The 19393-nt window shown below is 44.2% G+C and overlaps 1 protein-coding gene across 7 annotated transcripts in view; it reads left to right on the plus strand.

Annotated features, from left to right (window-relative positions):
* Positions 1-19393, plus strand: part of RPH3AL (rabphilin 3A like (without C2 domains)) — a 920330-nt gene that overhangs the window by 1343 nt on the left and 899594 nt on the right. For 4 of the 7 annotated variants that reach the window (XM_069226390.1, XM_069226386.1, XM_069226385.1 and 1 more), the window contains exon 2: positions 10105-10194. The exons of the other annotated variants lie outside the window; for them this stretch is intronic. The gene's annotated coding sequence lies outside the window, so the exon portion shown is untranslated. The remainder of the gene's footprint in view (positions 1-10104; positions 10195-19393) is intronic. 7 annotated transcript variants of the gene reach the window in all.

The following is a 19393-nucleotide window of genomic DNA, read 5'->3' on the forward strand; positions in this document are numbered from 1 at the left end:
ATGCGGGGTACCCTCCTGATGATCAGGCTTTCATGGACACTTCGCAACATCTGACCATCATCCTCCCTGTTTTCTACTATCAGTATTTTCTTGAACCTTGAGACGTTCTGAATCAGCTTTTCTCCTCCTTGATAGGCTGGTACCGTTTTGCCCTTTGGAATTTCCATTCAGGGTGGCTGGTCTCATATAAGCGTTTGCTCTCTTGGCCCTTTGTGTAGCCTTTGGCCATTCTGATTTGACTCTCATATTCATTTGACCTCTTCTGCCATTGTTGGGTTGGGTTGTGGTGATGAAGGTTTCCAGGCAGCCCCAGCTGTTGCCACCTCCCAGACAGGTTTCTATCCTCCTGTTGCTTGAAAAGCTCGAGCACAGGAAGGCAAAAACAAAGGATTTCCTTTGGGAGAGGAGTGTTACACCCTCTCCCTTTGGAAATAAGTGTTAAAGGCTTGGGAGGGGTAGCCTCCCCAAGCCACTGGAAATTCTTTGAGGACATATTTTGTGCCCTCCTTGCATAAAGTGGTCTACACCGGTTCAGGAATCCCCAGTCCCTGCTCTGGCACGAAACTGGACAAAGGGAAGTGGCCACTCCGCTGTCCATCAGCACCCCAGGGGTGGTACTCCCAGCTCCTCCAGAGGGTCCAGGGGTTTTGCCATCTTGGATTCATTTAGGGTCTCTCCTTTGGGTGGTTCCTCAGATTCAGATTGCAAGACTGCAGCATGAGTCCTCTGCATCCTCTACTTCGACTTCTGACCGAGGAAACTGCATCTGGACTTTTCAGAAACCTACAAGCTGCAACAAAGAAGCAAGACGCCTCCTGCAACATTGTATCTCCGGCTCCTTCCAGCAACTTTAACATTTCCCCCGTCATGTATCCTCTGAAGACGGCCAGTCTTCAGCCTGCATTATAAAGAAGAAGGAATCTCCCTTGGGGTGAAGCAGGCACCAACTGCAATGAAGACTGGTTGCGTGGATCCCCTCTCCTGCTGTGCCGCGTGGATCTTGTATCACAGTTGGTGGACTGAAATGGTCAAGACAGTCCTCTCTTCCAACTGTCCAGCTTTGCTGAAGGTAAGACCATGTGTCCCCAAACAAAACAGCACCCCGTGCATAGTGTCTTTTGCAGCTGCCAAGGCTTGTTGGCATCTTCCTGGTCCCCGGCAGGGCCATTTTCCGATAACCGTGAACTTTGCATGTGCCAAGGCTTGTTGGCAGACTCCTCTGACCCAAACCCGACTGCAATTCTCCATCCAGTGTGGGACATCACTTGCATCCTCCAGGAATCTGACTTCATCTTCTTGTGTGCAGTACTGACTTTTCTTCTCCACCGGTGGTTCTTTTGCACCTTCATCCGGGTTAGCAGGGGCTCCTGCTCTTCCTGGACTCTTTGTACTTGGTCCCCTTCTTCCACAGACCTTCTTGTCCAGGAATCCACTGTTGGTGTCTTGCAGTATCTTCTGGGTTTTGCATAATTCTTCTTCTTGTTTCTGTGTGTGATCTGGGAAGCTTACTGTGATTTATTCCTATTTTCCTGGTCTCTGGAGTTGGATTTGGTACTTACTTTTGGGCTTTTCTAGTACTCCCAGCTCCCCTCTACACACTACACTTGCCTAGGTGGGGAACCAACTTTCGCATTCCACTACTTAGTATATGGTTTGTGCTCCCCCCTAGGCCACTTTGTAACTATTGTGATTTTCACTATTTACACTGTTTTCTAACTGTTTTTATGTCTTTCTGCATACTAGTGTATATAATTTATGTAGTACTTACCTCCTAAGGGGGTATAGTCTCTATGGTATTTTTGGTATTTGTGTCACCAAAATAAAATGCCTTTATTTTTGTAACACTGAGTATTTTCTTTCATGTGTGTGAGTACTGTGTGACTACAGTGGTATTGCATGAGCTTCACATGTCTCCTAGAGAAGCCTTGGCTGCTCATCCACAGCTACCTCTAGAGAGCCTGGCTTCTAGACACTGCCTACACTACACTAATAAGGGATAACTGGACCTGGTATAAGGTGTAAGTAACATAGCTACCCACCATACACTAGGCCAGCCTCCTACATAGGGCGGCTCACATTCCAAATCAGATCCTAAAGATCTTAAAGGAGGCTGTCCATCTCTTTAAAATGTGCCTTGGATAGGATGCAAGGCAGGTTTGCATAGTAGTAGACCAGTCGAGGTAAAATCACCATTTTGGCTTCTGCTATCCGGTCTGCTGTCGCTAGGGGGATGGGGCATCAAAAGGAGACTTGGGAATGGAGTGGCTGTACCTTCCACCCTTATATTTCCTTCAGTGATGTCTGTTTTAGTGTGATAGGCCCACCACCCCTAAGCATTTAAAGGTATTACTCTCCCATCTGGGAAGCATAGCCATACTGGAATCCCATGTTAGTGGAGCCCTAGGTCTCAGTGGAAATATTGTAGTCTTTTCTGAATTCACTTTCGGGCCTGCCATCAAGCCAAATTGTTTTAAAACTCCGATAACCGCATCTATGCTGGTTTCTGCATCTCTAAGATATAGTAAGAGGTCATTGGCAGAAGGTGAGATTGTATCAATAGCCCTGCCACAGTCTGCCGATTGACCGTAATCGAATTGTGAAGGGTTCTTTTGCAAGGTGAAGGAGAGATGATACAGCCTTGCCTGGTGCTGCAGAAAACTTGGTACTGCTCTGAGATCATACGGCCTGTGCACACTCTCGCTGTTGAAAGGTTGTAGAGGAGTTTAATCCATTTATGAAATACTTCGCCCAGGACAAAGCGATCTAAGACCTTATGTAATACTCTCCAGTTAAGAGAAGCAGAGATCTTATCTATGTCGACCACTACCACAGCCAGGTTTCGCCATGTCAGGGAAGGCTATTCTAAACAATCTGTGAAAGTTCTGGGACGTGTTGCTATCTGGAATAAAACCATTCTTATCAATATGGGTAATACGTGGTAGCAGCCTGTTGGCCAGGAGTTTTCCCAGTATTTTATAGCCAACATCTAAGCTGGAGAGGGGACAGTATGGTGGTAATTTCTCTAAAGGGCTGCCAGGGTTCCGGAGGGATGCGACCAGTGCCTCTCGAGTAGTGGGTGGGAGAAGCATTTGTGAAAATGCCTAGTTATGGAACTCGGCTAGGTTGGGAACCAGTTGCTTGGTGAACAATATATAGAATTTGAGCAGTAGGCCATCTGCTCTGGGGACTTTCCCTCAGGCTAACAAAGAGATGGTGTCTTTAGCCTCTTATAGGGAGATCAGATGCCCTAATTCAGTTCTATCTCAGTGGGTCAGCGTAAGTCAGGTGATAGCATCTGGGTAAGTCTCTGTGTTGGAGTCCGGTCAGGTATCATTGTTGGCATATATCGATTTGTATTATTGAGGAAATGTTTCATTTATAGTCGCTTGAGATTATTGAAGAGACCCATCAATATATGTTAACTGAGTCATGATAGTGCCCCATCTGTCACGGTTGACCAACCAAGCGAGTAATCTTCCCAGCTTGTTGCCTTCCTTTTGTTGTTGGGCTGTGTATGATCTAGAAAGCATTGCAGTTCGTTGAGAGTTGCATATTCTTCTCTACCTTGTGTAAGTGGGAAAGAGAAGCAGCACTGGTGATCAACCTGTTTCCTAGGCCTTGGATGTGCCAATTCAATGAATCGAGTTCTAGGGCAATATGTTTCTCACCCCTACTGAAATCTGTATGCACTGTCCCCATATTGTCACTTTAAAGGCCTCCCAATTAGTGGAATGTGAGTCAGTTGTTCCCTTTAAAGTATAGGTCTATACACTCCATAATTTATTCATGGAATGCAGGGTCCTCAAGTGTCCTACACTGTAGTCTCCATGTGAGTATGGGTTTAGTGCCTCATACACAGTTGGTGTAAAAACAATGGATTGTGGTCTGATGTGGTTCGGCCCAGATATTCCCTTATGTGCAGGTCAAGTAGAAGGCAGGAGTATGCAACAAAGCAGCCTAAATGTAAGTGGCCATCACATACTGTTGAGAAATAAGAGTACTCTTGGTATTGAGGATGGTTATGTCACCATATTTTGATGAGGGTCCAGTGTTGAGGCCTTTCACTGTGGTGTGTGCTGGATCGTCTGGCAATGAAGGGTGGGAGGTGGTCGTGGTGTGGTGTGTGTCCAATACCCTGTTAAAGTCCCCCCCCCCATAATAATTGGGTGATTAAGTTACAACGCTAGCACTGGAGTGAGGGAGGCATAGAAACTTGGTTGTTCTGTATTGGGCGCATAGTTACTGCCCAGCAGCAGTGGTGTGCCATCTATCACAACATATCTCCTATTGTCATCTATTATTTGATTGCAGATCTCAAACGGGCCCCCTGGGCTGACCTATATAGGAGAACTCCTAGCTCATTGATTCAGCCATTGAAGCTTCCCCAGGTGACCGCCCACACCACTCCTCACTGGCTCCTCTGGGGAGATCTGGCCATCCTTTGCAGTATGCAGGTCCTTGGGCACCCCCTGGCCCTGCACAGAGTTGTGTTGGTGCTCTTGGCGGATTTCTCCAGTTCTTAAGCTAAGTCAGGAAGGTCTGGCTGCTGCAGTGGGGTTCAGCCTCAGCACCTGGCCGTCATTTTGAGGCTAACATAGGTTGCAAGGTCAGTGCAGATGAAAATGCTGGAACATTCAGCAAGTTGGTGCTCTAGGAAGTCACCACTGTACTAGAGTAGCTAAGCTGTGCTTGGCGGTGGGTCTTGTGAGTTATGGACTGTAGAAAGACCAGTAGAGCCTGGTCCGGCACAGGAGATCACTGAGTCATGCCCGCCATGTTCTGTGGCCAAGCCATGGCCAAGTCCAACTTGATCAAGTCAGAGGAGGGAGGTAGGTGGAAGCTTGGAGTCTCTAGGCATGAGAAACCCTAAACAAGGGCACAAAGACAAGGGAAACTGCCCCGCGTACCTACCTGTTAACCTGTGGGGAAGGCCATCTAGTTGATAGTGGTACGGGACAGGACAGGGCAAGCTCCGTAACCTCAAAGTGCCCTCTGTTTCCTCTCCTTAACACTCTTCAGCATGACCCAGCAGAAAGGTTCCCTGGAGTATCCTGGGGGAAGCCCTGGAACTCACATCTGCCATGTAACTCACCCGCCATCTGATGTACCACTTCAATGTAACAAACACAAAATAGGTCCCAATGTAGGTATTACCACTTGTGCTACACATGCTCCATAGATCTATCCTCAAAACATATACACACATGCCACATCCATGTCCTTCTTGAGTGGAGAAAGGACTCAGTTGTAAGAGACTGGCAGACCACTTTTTAAAAGGCGCAAGAGGCCAGTAGGTGACTCTTCCATACATGGATTGGTTAAAAGGCCTGCCTTGGCACTAGCAACCATATAGTTGCACTACAATCAGTCCTCCACAGCCCAGCAAAGTGGATGTAGTTATGCTCTTTAAAGAGATGCACAGAGTGTGCTCCTCTGGACCTAAGAGCCTAACTATAGAACTCAGTTAAAGTCGAGTGTACATGCATGTTCCTTGTGCTGAGGCCGGGGTAAATAAGCTGCAGTTTGTTTTGGTAAATTGTTATGGTAAATTTGAAGAAGAATGCAAAATCCCCAAAGCCATGTAGGGGACTACTCTCCATAACAACACAAGGACATTCTAAAAAGTGTTAGTCTGTACTTAGAAAATTAGAACTTGAAGGTGCAATATATGAAAGATCCCAATATTAGTCATTGGTCTATAGGGCAGAAACAAAAAATCTCAAAAAGAGATACTTAATGGAATATAATGTTTTCTGAAGAAGACGCAGCATCTTCTTCTTCTGTTCTTTGTGACAAGAGTCAGTGTAAGACCATAGGTGCAGACTTGATTTCATCTTCCTGTATGTGTAAGAAAGGCTATTGATCTGTGTGTGTTAGACTTCTAAGGCAAAAGTACTTTTGTCCTGATAAAAACTGTTGCTGTAGATTAGCATAGAAGACTTCTACACTCCAAGAAATAATATTTCATAATGGTGCAACCTCTGAGGCACAAAAAAATCAAACCTCACCCTCAGATTTATTCTAGTGACTTAGGGCTAGATGTATCAAAGCTTTTTGCATTCGTAAATGGTGCGAATCGCAAAATTCGACCGTATGAAAATGCAAAAATGCCTTTCAAGGTTTATGAAAGGTATTGGCAGTACAATTTCAAGGAATCGCTAAAATAATGATTCCCTGAAATTGCATCTCCATTTAAGAAATCACAAATTTCGAACCTCTAACTAGGAAATTCCTATTTACGATTTCCAATGCACATGTATCATGCATTTCCTAAATGCGAATTGGGCATTTAGGAAATGCAATTACCACCAAATCCAATTTGGTGGTAACCGTTTGCAATTTTAAAAATGCATCTAAAAAAATGACATATAGGGCACATATGCCCCTATGGCATGTGTGCGCTTCACATATCCACTGATATTTTTTTGGGGTGCATCAAAGGGGGCCTCAGGCCCCCAACACGTTGGATTTGCATTACCTAATTGGAAATGCAAAACCATTCGCACCTGGCCCATAGGGATGAATGTCCCATTCCCTAATTGCGATTCGGTAAATGCGATTGCGACTTTTAAGAAACCGCTATTACAGAATCGCAATTGTCATACATCCCATTTTGCACTTCTTAAATAGCAAGTTCTTAAAAATCGCTATTTAGGAAATGCAAACCGAAATTTGATACATCTAGCCCATAATGTGCCTTTGTTGAAACAGGAAACCCATGACTCAAACAGACCAACCCCTTTGTGACAGGTGCAGGAATTTCGGCACCAAAGAAAGGAATGACTTCCAATTACAGCACAGCAACTTTTCACTTAAACAAATGTATTTCCATTAGAAATCTTATGCCAGAAGAAATGGACCAATTACAGCTAACTGTGAACCTCAAGCGTTTTCGGTGGGAGTTTTGTTACCTTGGGCCTGAAACCATGGTATCCCAAACAACTGTTTCCTCTCAGAAACCAAAGTGAAAGCAGGCCCCTTTGTATGGCGTAGAAGTGCCTTGAATGTCATAGTAACCTTTGCCAGTTAGTAATTTGCGCTTTTACACGTGGTTAATACAGTTGGTCAATTTTCTGTAGCCCTGGTTTAATTCATTTCTGTTAAGTATTTAGTATAGTAAGGTATGATAGAATATATGTTGTGGGTTAAGGGGCACAATGGATGTGAAATAGTATCCTTTGTTGTTGGTGTGTTTCTCCTGGGTTAAGTGCAGTTATGTAGGCAAGATTGTGATGCTTGTCATCTGCCACACTTTCATTGAATATTGTTTACTTGCAGTCCCACACACAAGTGGGCTCCTATTCCTACTTCTTAATCACTGTCACCTAGGATATCCATTCTCGGCAAAGGCTTACTTGCACACTTCGGTATTCAAAGGTCTTGAGAAGAGCAGGTGGTTTGCATGCGCTTTTATGTTGGAACCTTTCCTGAGCCTTGACCTTGTAGTCGGGTGACCGACCCTTGTACTTCTGTTGCCTAAATTCTGGTTGGAGTATTGTATGCACATAAGGTTAGTTGAGCATTCTGGTTCGTCCCTTATTCTTGGGGGGCTTTCTGTGAATGGCTCATCCCATTGAGGATGGTTTTGTATGATCCTACGTTTTCATCTTAAGATTCGATCTGAGCCCTTGAATTTCTCTTTTGATTCTTCCTGTAATATATTTCTTTCTGAAATGCACACTAACTTCTAGTACAACTGTCCAAGGAGTCTTGGTGGTTCCCTTAGATCATTGGTTTGCAGTAGCAGCATAATCTAGCAAAGCATAGAAAGTTAGTGCCCATAACTTCTTAGTTTATTTACCTTTGTGATTTGAACTGTTCCAAGGTTGTAGGCAACACTATGACCCCCATTTTGCAACAAGTACGATGGAAGTAGTTCTCTTTCCTCCAAATACATACAAGGGTTCATGTTAGGTGAGGTATCCACAGCACTTTCTAGGAACAGGGTGAAATGGGTGTCCTTCATTTAAATCTGGATTTAAAGTTAGAGCTGGTTAAAGACGCGTTTAAGTGTGAAAATCTAGATATTAAACGATGAGGTATAAAATTAAGTAGCTGCATCAATTAAGATTGAGTAACATTTTTAACATTATCGAGAAAAAATTAGCTCAAAAACATATCAACTGTTGGAAGCATAGAGATAAAAGGCCTTCTGCTAGCAATTAGTTCCTACAAACCTACAAAAAAAATAACCATAAATTATCTTTTGATATAAATTAATTAATGCAGCATTTATCTCTGATCAGATTATCAAAATTAGGTGGAAATCAGTGCATCCCCTGCACAACCCACCGTACTTTTTTGCCCCAATCTATGAATTGGCTGCACCTTGGCAAAGCCTGCACAGTGATTAGTTGCTGGCATTGCCCCCGTGTAACCCCAGTCTGCAACAACTCTTTGGCACGTTCTCTCGTATGGAGCTTATCATAAACATGCCTTTGGTACCGATGGTTTCTCATTAGTGAATGGGGACATGGCTGCTGTACTACTGTGACGCAGTAGTATTCTGTAAATGTGGTAATGGGCACTGCCTACCGTTAACTGCCTTTAGAATACCAAAAGCGGAAAATGTCAATGGTGGCCTGTTTTCTGTTTACCTAGAAAAGAGAGCAGCACTCCGCAAGGGCAAGTGACGGTTCTCCTGTATCCAGCTCCAAATGCCTACCTTTCAATGGCGACTAGTCCGAGCCATGTAGGCCAGTGTCCAGTCTTCCACTGCCTCATGTGTGTTTGAGGCAGTGGGCTAATCTCAATGCCACCCCCTGCAGGTCAGGGCTACATGTTACACACATTTATAACAGAAACTATGTATTACATGTGACGGTTGTGAAGTTTTACCTGAGCTGTGCTTTCAAGTGTAATGTGACATACCTTTCCTTGACAATGTTACCTCACTTGCGAGGAAAAGATCAGCATTTACAGTTGCCCACATTTTACTCGAGAATCACAATGATCTCAGAAACAACATGCATAAACCGTGCTTCTTAGTACCTGAAGATTACTAACCGGGAGCTACGCAGAAGTTTGGTGGCATTAAAAACATGCACCCATCCCCCACAGCCCCCCTCATCGTTTGCTAACAAAAATAATCGAGGTCTGCATTGCATTGTAATCAAGTCACGTATTATTTATGTTTGATTAACAGTTTCCTATAGTACAATGTAATGTTCATGAAATTAGCAATTTTATGACCATTATCTGCTTTGCTGGCGACCATGCAAAGGATGTAGATGGAACGGGCCGGGATAGTGCTTAATTTGTAAAACAATGAGTGTGGGGGACAACTCTGTGAACATAGGGGGATGCCTGATACCACGGCTGCCTAGTCTTAATTTACACCTCATGCCTCTGTCATCCACCACCACACACTCTGTTGCTTATTTCACTCTTGCAATCCCTGCTTTCTCCTTTTTATCACTGTTTTTCCATCTTTCACTTTCTTTCCCGCGTTAATGTTTTTCACTCCCTTGCACTGAATGAAAGCCTGATGAGGAAACATGTGCCAGGCACCAAAAAACAATGCCAGTGGGTCCCACATGCCACTAAATTATGCACTGTACCAGGGGCCTGATGTACAAACAGGAAGGTTGCAAAAAGTGGGTGCGATTAGCCCATCAGTTTTTTGTGATATTTTGCAATGCTGTCTATGTACTAGGTACAAAATGTCCATTCGCAGGCAGTCGCAGAGCATCCTGCCCAATGAATATTAATTAGGCAGGTCACTCTATGGACACTCTGTGATTGGCTATGATCGAACGCAGGGATGGTGGCCTGAAAAGGACAACAGAACTCCATCCTTGTTTTTACATTTCACATTGTGAGTTGAAAAGGCATTTCTGACTTACAAAAAGGGTTTAGTATCTGGTAAGAAGTCCTTTTGCAATCGCAGACACTGTGATTTTGCAAGGTTTGCATAGGGAAAACGGCTTTGTGCATTGCTCCCAAGATGAAGTATTGACGTTTAGTTGTCCGAAAAATTTTATGAGACCCACACGGGTGAGTAGCGCGCTTTATAAATGTTTATGATTTGATTTGAACTTTAGTTTAGAGTAAGATGGAAAAATACCATTGCTGTGCAGAATACCTATTATTCTTTATTTGCAGTCTCGGAGAAGAAAACAGTGGGTGTAACCCTTCATTTGAATAATGACTGATTTTGGTGAATTGCTTGGAAGAAGTTGCTCAACTGTAAAGGTAAATTGCCCAATGAGCATTTTTGGTATATTTATTACATTAGTTTTTAAAACCAAGAAGGACACTTTTCAGGTGTAAATACTGGCATTTTGGTTCACAGTTAAAGAAGAGGTCTCACAGACTAATTGACTGTGCATTCTTAATATTACACATGTGGTCTAACAAAGGTTATCACTACTAAGGCCATAGTGTATTTTTTCTTGGACTGAAACAGGAGCAAGCAATGCTTTTTAGGCCTGTCTGATGTAAAACAAAATATTAAAAATCATAGATGCACACAAAAATACATACACACACACATAGAGGGGCTTTGGGTCAATCCTCTTATTCCATTGTGCTATTCAACTGCCATTCACAATTTACTTCCTGCACACCACAGCATGTGGCAGTAGGTTACCTCATTTTTGCCATTTGCTCTTTTGCACTATGGGTAATGGCATGTTGCCTCATCACATGTAAGTGTATGCCTAAAAGAAGTACAATTAATTGCTTGGGCTGGTGAGAAGGCACTTTATTTGCCAAAGTTTTTTATTTCCATTATTTTTCATGTTTTATTTTCTTCTTTCATTAGTGTATTTGAACTATGTCTTAATTTTAACCACATTTTTACACTAATAGTATCTTTCTTCACGCTTGTTAGAAATGGGGTTTCTAGTTGGCAGTGGTTTGCACCCTGTCCAAGTAGGGATCCTCACTCTAATCAGGCGAAGGGAGTCTCACACCTAGGATAAGCTCTGCTCACCCCCTTGGTAGCTTGGCAGGAACAATCAGGCTTATCTCAGAGGCAATGTGTAAAGTATTTGTACACACACACACACACAGTAACACAGTGAAAACACCACAAAAGTATTCCATACCACTTTAGGAAAAAAGCTAATATTTATGTCAGTAAAATAAGGCCAAAATGACAAAAATCCAACATTTACAAGTAAAGGTACACATTTTAAAAGATTAAATCTTAGTAAGGCACATAGAAACACAATAGCTCCAATTGAGGCTATCACAGCGTCGTGACAGAGTTGCTTCCAACAGTCTGACACCATTCGCTAGGGAGTACAAGCCAGTCACAGAGTCACACGGACCCCAGGTACAGTACCTTGGAAGACTATGAGGAAGCAAAGACATTGTATGGAGTTGGGGAGGTGAGGCATTGCTGGAGCCTGTGCAGCATTGATTCCTTACTGCTACCGTGGAGGTGGAGCATTGATTCCTTACTGCTAGGCAGGGGAGGTGAGGTGTCAGTTCCTCATGGTTGTACGGGAGGTGATGCAGTGCCAGTGGTGAGGCATCAGTTCCTTACGATCCAGTGGGGTTTGATGAATCCAGCAGGTCAAGATACGAGGTGTCGACTTTACGGTGTCTCTATCACGCCACGGTGCCACAGGTGCTGTGGCGGAGTCAGAGTCAGGTGTCACGGATGTCGGTGACACAGCATTCAGGACTCACGCTGTTGTGGGACTTCTGAGGCAGCATCGGGCTTGCGGTTTCAGTTGCGTTCGTTGCACTCAGCGGAGACCACGGGCGGTGCAGGTAGCAGCGCAGAGTCAGACATCGGCACCAGTTCTGAAGTCGCTCTGGGGTCGATGTGCTTGTTTCTTCTTGGTTATACCAGAACTCGCTCCCAAGGGCCCAGGAACTGGATTTGGCACGACTTGGTGCGTCAGGACACTCAGCAAGAGAGCCCGGGTGCTGGCAGATGAAGTCATTGATGACCCTAAGACTTCTTAACAGGAGACACGTTCAGTCCAACCCCGCGGAGAACATTTTGGAAGCAGGACGTAGAAAGCAAGGTCCAGTCCTTTCATTCCCAGTACAGAAGCCACAAGCATCCGGCCAGAACAACAAAGCAACAGGCAGAGTGGCAGTCCCTCCTACAGCATTCAGCTATTCTTCCTGGCAGAATGTCCTCAGTCCAGAAGGATTCTAAAGCTGTGGTCTCAGAGGTCCAATATTTATACTAATTTTTGCCCTTGAAATAGGCAAACTTCAAAGGAAAGTCTTTGTAGTGCACAAGACCCTGCCTTTCCTGCCCTGGTCGCACACACACTCCAGGGGGTGGAGACTGCTTTGTGTAAGGACAGGCACAGCCCTATTCAGGTGCAAGTGTCCGCTCCTACCAGCACTCTACCCCAGGAACACCCTTCAGAATATGTAGGGCACACCTCAGCTCCCTTTGTGTGACTGTCTATAGTGAATTCACAAACAGCCCAACTGTTAGTCTGGCCCAGGCGTGTATTCAAAAGTCAGGCATTGGTTAAGCAAGAAAATGCCCACTTTCTAAAAGTGACATTTTCAAACTTACAATTTAGCCGTGCACTGAGTGCTGACTGTCCACACATGAACTGGACCTGTCCAAATAACGGGCACTTTTGGTGTGAGGTGTTTGATCAACTATCGATTATTGTGGGATGGCCTCTCCTCCCTGATCCACTCATGGCTCTTCTGGGTTACACCAGAGATACACCAAAGCTATAAGGCGCTTCACAGCTATTTCACTCTTATTGGCCAAATGTGAGCTAGCGCTTCTATAGGGCACCAAACGTACACCAACCGCCACTTCCTGGTTAAGGAGTCTTGCATGTTGCAACACTAACAGTGAACATTATGCATTGCTATAGCCTGTGACATGTAGGCTGAAAGATATTTGGCAGCCACTGAGAGACTACTTGAGTACACTGGTCACTTCTCTGCTGTCCTCTATTGAAACATGATATACCTGTGGTCCCGTCTTTCTTTTTTTTGGCACCCTTGTTCCAAACATGCTGGCTCTATCTTTCTCTAGGATACTGATTATGCTCTTGTTCTGATAAGTCATTTCAAATGCCATTAACCTGTTTACCTTGTACCTGTCGTAAACAGTAAAGCCTGTACTCTGGAGTAATGACTTGCCATTAGCGTGTGGAACAGGTTTGCTGGACCTGCATTGCCATGTGTTTGTTTTTTGTTACATTTGAAAATTATAAATAAAGAGTTAAAAAAAAAAAAAACTTCACCAAAAGTTGTATTTTTAAATTGTGAGTTCAGAGACCCCCAAACTCCATATCTCTATCGCTCCCAAGGGGAAATTACACTTAAAAGATATTTCAAGGCAATCCCCTATGGTAGAGAGAGGCCTTGCAAAAGTGAAAAACGAATTTAGCAGTATTTCACTATCAGGACATGTATCCCACATCAGTGCATGTCCTACCTTTTAAATCCACTGCACCCTGCCCATGGGGCTGCCTTACGACTGCCTTAGGGGAGACTTGCATGTAGTAAAAGGAAAGGTTTGGGCCTGGCAAGTGGGCGCACTTGCCAGGTCAAACTGGCAGTTTAAAACTGCACACACAGACACTGTAGTGGCAGGTCTGAGACATGTTTATAGGGCTACTCATGTGGGTGGCACAATCAGTGCTGCAGGCCCACAGGTAGCATTTTTTACAAGCCCTGGACACACTAGGGACTTACTAGTAAATCAGATATAAGCCAATCATGGATAAACCTATCACTAATACAATTTACACTGGAAGAACTTGCACTTTAGCACTGGTCAGCAGTGGTAAAGTGCCCCGAGTCCTAGAGCCAGCAAAAATGAAATTCAGCACAGGATCGAAAATAGGAGGTCAGAACCAAGATGGCAGGGAAAACCCTGCAGAAAAGGCCATTTACAACAGCACGTATACGAATCATATTTGCCTGTGATGTGTGCAGAAACTAAAAAAAGGTTTCTATACCTGTTTGAAGTATACCACCCTGCTAGGAAGCATCCATCCTGCTCCTTTAAAATAAATAAATGCAATTTGTTTTGTTTTCTTTCAATTTTTAGAAGCACATGCTCTCCATGTGTAGGCTGTGGCATGTTTTCTTCTCTTATTCCTTTTATTTCTATTTCATACCCATTGCTTCAACTTTCCAAGGCCAGACCTACTGGCTTTACAAATGCTTGTTGTTTAAAATAATGAAGACGTATGGTACCAACGAAAGATGAGAAAGTTATCCTCCATGCTATAGGTATTGTAATTAAGAAACGAACAACATTGACATAAACCAACTTGGGGCAATAATTTCCTATCAGCGTAAATCAAGCAATATAGACTTCTAATGAGCCAGCTTTGTGTTAGACCATTGAGTCTTCCAGTCTCCTCTGCATGGACTTGAGAGATTGCATCGACCAATCTGAACACACAGAAAAGGCTTTTATTGGAAGCTAATGTTGTTGCTGACTAGTCGGACCTTGAAAAGAGCAAATCTGCATTTGTAGGGTGGATCAAGTCTTGATCTCACCCATCAAGAAAAGGTTGCCTGCTGCTGTGTAATAATGTGCATGCACTTCTCGTCTTCAGGATTACAGATAGCTCGGTGACATTTACCAACTATTGTTGCACCATCCTCTCATCATGTGCAGTCCTGTCGTGCTCAACATGATATAAAGATTGTAATTCTTTCTGCAGCTTCACAGATGTAAATAATTTGAAGCCAGTGCCTTATCTTTGACAGTGTCCTATTTACGTTTGTGTGAATGTTTTTGTCTGCAGAGCGAAATTCTGTGCAGCTGATGAAATTGAGAACGCAGTTTTTGTTCGCTATGAATGTGGACTGATGTGTTCTTTTATCAGAGCTCAGTGGCCTCAGTTTCAAACATCAGAACTATTTGTGCAGTTTTGCATCCTGGATGGTTTGCGGCGTAGTTATTGAATGGATACATAAGAAACCTGTAGAGCACTGCTGTAGGCATCACCGAGTTTTAAACTGCATCTGCTATTTAGGATAAAGTAGTTTATCCTGGAGGAGTTTTGAGTGTAGTGAGTGAGCCATTAGTCATAGGTGGGGCAGACCTAAAGACCTCATGATAATCCCCACTACAGCGCAAGAGGTATTTTATGAAGATGGGACCCTGGTGGCAAAGGTCTCCATTGGCTCCTATTAGCAGAATCAGTTTTCCGAGGGGCATCGTGGTGATTAAAGACTACAACCCGGATTTAGGTCTGAACCTCAGGCTCTGACCTATAGCATTGGTGAGGGCTTTTTACAAAAGGCAGAGCATGTGTGAGAAGGGATATAAAGCTATTAGAACTTTCCACCCACTGGGGGTAGAATGTTGAAAATGAAAACTGGATCTTCTAGTATTTAAGGTGGCATCAGGGTTTAATTTGAGCTGGTGGTTACAGATGGTCCAACTAGCACTCATTTTTGGGTTCCAACACTTATTTTTCTCCATCAGACTTTCACCAAGAGAAACACTGACAAAAACAATAAAGGAGGAAAGAGAGAGGAAGAGAGAAACAGACAATCAGTGACAAAGGGAGACAGCAGGGATGACAAAGAACCTTCAAGTGCGAGATAAAGCACCAGGGAACGGCTGATGGTGGATTAAATAGGAATATGGTAGAATCAAGACTGCAGTTTTGGTAATCAGCACCACCAATATTTATAGCGCAGGCCATGGGCTTCTGGGCAACATAAACACGTATCTGTTTTACAAGTTAAGCACTGGGTGGCACATATGACTTCTAAGGTTAAAAATTTGAAGGCCCCCGCTAACGAGACTGAGGAGTATTCATTCTCAGGATAGTCGTGCTCCCTTTAAAGTAAAGATTTTTCTAATTATGAGAGGAGAGTAGAGACTGATTCACCCCTCCATCATGAAGTTATTGGACTATAGCAGCTCTTGGTTAAGTATGCTAGATAACTCTACTATGAAAGAATATTTGTCTCAGATGATAGGTAAGAACTATGACGTATGGAGGAAGATTTGAGCTGTGCTAGAATTGGCTGCAACAAAAAACGGTACTTGTACCATAAGTGAAATGTATACGAAGTCTGTATCTACCGTAATGCATTCTTGGGATGACTGGTATAGCATGTTGAGGGTTGCCCCATTGCACATTTACCAGGTTTCTTGTGTAGGACTTATGCTGCTATGTAGCTGCTTGGTACGTGGACCGCCATTACCACAGAAGACAGGGACGTGAAGTAGATTATCTTCTACAACGATTTCCAGAAACTGTCCACTTTAGATGTTCAGGGTTTGCGGATCAATGTCTGCTCCCCATTTCCTCTGTCGGACTGTTGATAAAGCAGAAAAGCCATCCTCAATTTTTGCCTCACTAATCTCAATGACCCTTCTTCTGAGCCTTCATCAGTGATTAGCTTTGCACTAGCCTGAAAAGCCTACTTTGCAGGTTGTTTTTGAAAATCTTCAGAGACAAGTGTGCTGTATGTAGGCCCATGCGCTCACTCACTCATATTTTTTTTTCTCTTTCGGATTGCGAGTGCGCCAAGTTGCCACTGATGTACATTGTGGAGGTTTTGGTACAGGAGGAATTAAGTGACGAGAAGTCAGGCGTGTATGTAGGGACCTTAGCAAATTATTTGGTCAGTGATTTTACTAACTAGTAGTGTCAGTGTGCTGTGTAGCATAAAAGCCTAGAATTCATGCAGAGTGCATTGGCAAATTACCTGTACGTTTTTTTCAATAATATACTAGCTGAGCTTGTTCTCAGTGGCCTTACCTTGGAGTTGGTTCATCACAGTCTACCAACCTTCTTCATCCTATGGATGGCACGTGTAGGGCATCCTTCTTGTGACTTTCACCCCCGTTACAGGCCTGCGTGTTAAAATGCCACTAAGGACTCCTCAAAATAGGGGAACTGCCCTTTTGAGACACGATGTTTTACTTAGTGACATAAATTGTGTCGTAAACTCCTTTGACAATTTTGGTGAGAAATCTTTATCTTGCATGGTTACTTCATGTAATGTGTTCAGTCAAACTAGTTTTCTCTTTGTTTCTTCAATCTGCACTATAATAATAACCCCGTCATATGGACATGTGCTGCAGCAGTTAAGCCCAGGTCCTTGGTTCATGCGATATTCCGTTATACTAGGGTTTTATATTATATGAATTTAGTGAAAGAAGTTGGTACCTTCCGACATTGCCACAAAGGACGGAATTGTAGTGCAGTTGAGCATTTCGTTAAGGCAATAAACAAACTAGATATCGTACTAACCTTGTGATACCTAAAATCAAATGATTGAGACATATCACTTGCTATATTTAGAACATATAGCGGCAGCACTGAAGTGTTGAAAGTCATGTGGTTAAAATTAAGGATTTGTTTTAGACCTTTGGTATTCGGCTTTGAGTTAGCCCTCTTATCCATTGTTCAGTTGTCATTCTCATTTTGGCTCCACCCGGGGTAGCGTGTGCCAGTAGGTCAGCCCACATCAGCTCTCGTGCACTGTGAGTGACAGCAGTTTCCCTCACCCTCATCACATGTGCACATCTGCCTAAAACTAGTTGCACCACCCCGTAGGCTGATCTGATTGCCACCTCTGGTGAGCAGCGAAGCGCCTTTTCCTAATTCTGTTCTGGCAGCCTTCCCAGGTTTGCCTCCCACCTGTCCCATAGCTTGGTGAGGTGTGGTAGATAGTTGTTGAGCAGCATTTGGTAGATCTGAGATGCAGGTATGGGAGCGCCAAACTCCCTCATACGGGCTTCAAGTCAGCTTTTGCAGTGCTATACATGGTGTTTCTCCGTCCCTCAAAAGTGGGCAAGTCACTCCATCCAGTGCCATGTAGAAGGCTTCCGGACCCCAAATATTTGCCTAAGATGTCCAGAATTTCCAGGGCCTCTAGGGATGGTACGCAGGTGGTCAGCCAAAAATAGCAATATGTTCTCTGCGTACAGGGAGATAATTTCCTCCCTGTCTGGGCCCCACTGTAGTCCACTCAGCTGGGCATCCACTCGCTCCCAGTATGCCAGGGATTCCAAGCCCAAGGAAAACAATAGGGGAGAACAGACACCCCTGTCTTGTCCCCCGTCGCAGGGCGAATTTTTTTTTAAAGGCAGCTGTTGACCCGTACCTGAGCAAGTGGCTTTGTGTACAGGAGGCAAACCCAGGATATAAACTCTTTGCCAAAACCACATCTTGGCTAATACCGCAAATAGGAATTGCCATTCGACGGATGCTTTTTGGTATCCAGTGACAAATGGACCACAGATTTCCTCAGGATCCATCGCTTAGCCAGGCATCCAAAATGGTGCCACAAATTGTGGTGGGTGGAACGCATGGGCATAAACCCTGATGGTCAGTCACTTGTTGAAGATGGTTAGCCAGAGTTTTAACCAGCATTTCGACTTCTGCATTTAAGAGCGTATTTGACCTGCAAGAGGCACGGTGGTTTCTTGGCTTGCCCTCTTTGTGGATAAGGACTGTAGTCGCCAGTCTGTGGTTGTGAAGTAGACATCCCATTACCTTTGCTTCATACAACATTTTATGGATTGTCAGTCTCCCAGTGCATTGGAAGAATTCCAGGGGGATCCATTAAGCCTGGGCACCTTCCCTCTCTTAAGCTGGTTTATTGCCTGTATGATCTCTTCAGCACTGAATTCTCCTTCGAGCACCATTGTGTTGTCTCGGTAAAGAGCTGGGAGAGGCAAGTCACGCAGGAAGTCCTGGAAGTCAGGTTCCCACATTTCCTTAGTTCCAGGCTATATAAAATCACCAAGTGTGTGGCAAAGGCCCCTGCATTGTCCTCCGTGGTCTATGCCGCCGTCCCTCCCTCATCCACTACCTGAGATATCCAGTGTCTCCCTTCCTCTGGTTTAACTCACCATGTGTAGTGTTTGGCCCTAAAAAGGGTCTTTGCCGTATCTTCTACTTTATATCTATATTCATCCCTAATGAGGGATATGTAATGTAGCAGTTCGGATTGCGGAAGTAGCACATACTCCCCCGCCATGTCTACTAGCTCACTCTCCCATCCACTTCCTTTTTTAGCTTCTCTTTCTTTTTCCCTGCAGCGTCAAACTTCCCCTTATGACTGACTTCAATGCCTCATAGGTCACCACTTCAAAGGATACTGAATCAGCATTCTCCTCAAAATAATGTTCTGTAGCAGCTGTTAACATCAGTCTGGTGGACAAGTCTGTCAGAGGTCTCAATTCCATCCCTGGTATTCCGCTGCCCTAAGTTAGGTACAGATCGGTTAGTGGTCCGATATTTCCCTGTGCATATACCCGGTGCCACTGTACCAACTTCCTTGCGACCTGGGAACCAGCAGGTAGACCAACCTTGACATGGAACCCCCACCGATCCCGCTATGTAAGAATACTGTTGCTCTCCAGTGTGCGAGTCTTCCCATAAGTCAAGAAGACCCTTAGCTGCCGAGAAGGTGTGTAAATGTGTGTCTTCCCCGCCTAGTGCCTGCCACAAGTGAC

Source organism: Pleurodeles waltl, chromosome 3_1 (assembly GCF_031143425.1).
Source record: "Pleurodeles waltl isolate 20211129_DDA chromosome 3_1, aPleWal1.hap1.20221129, whole genome shotgun sequence".
Taxonomy (NCBI): Eukaryota; Metazoa; Chordata; class Amphibia; order Caudata; family Salamandridae; genus Pleurodeles; species Pleurodeles waltl.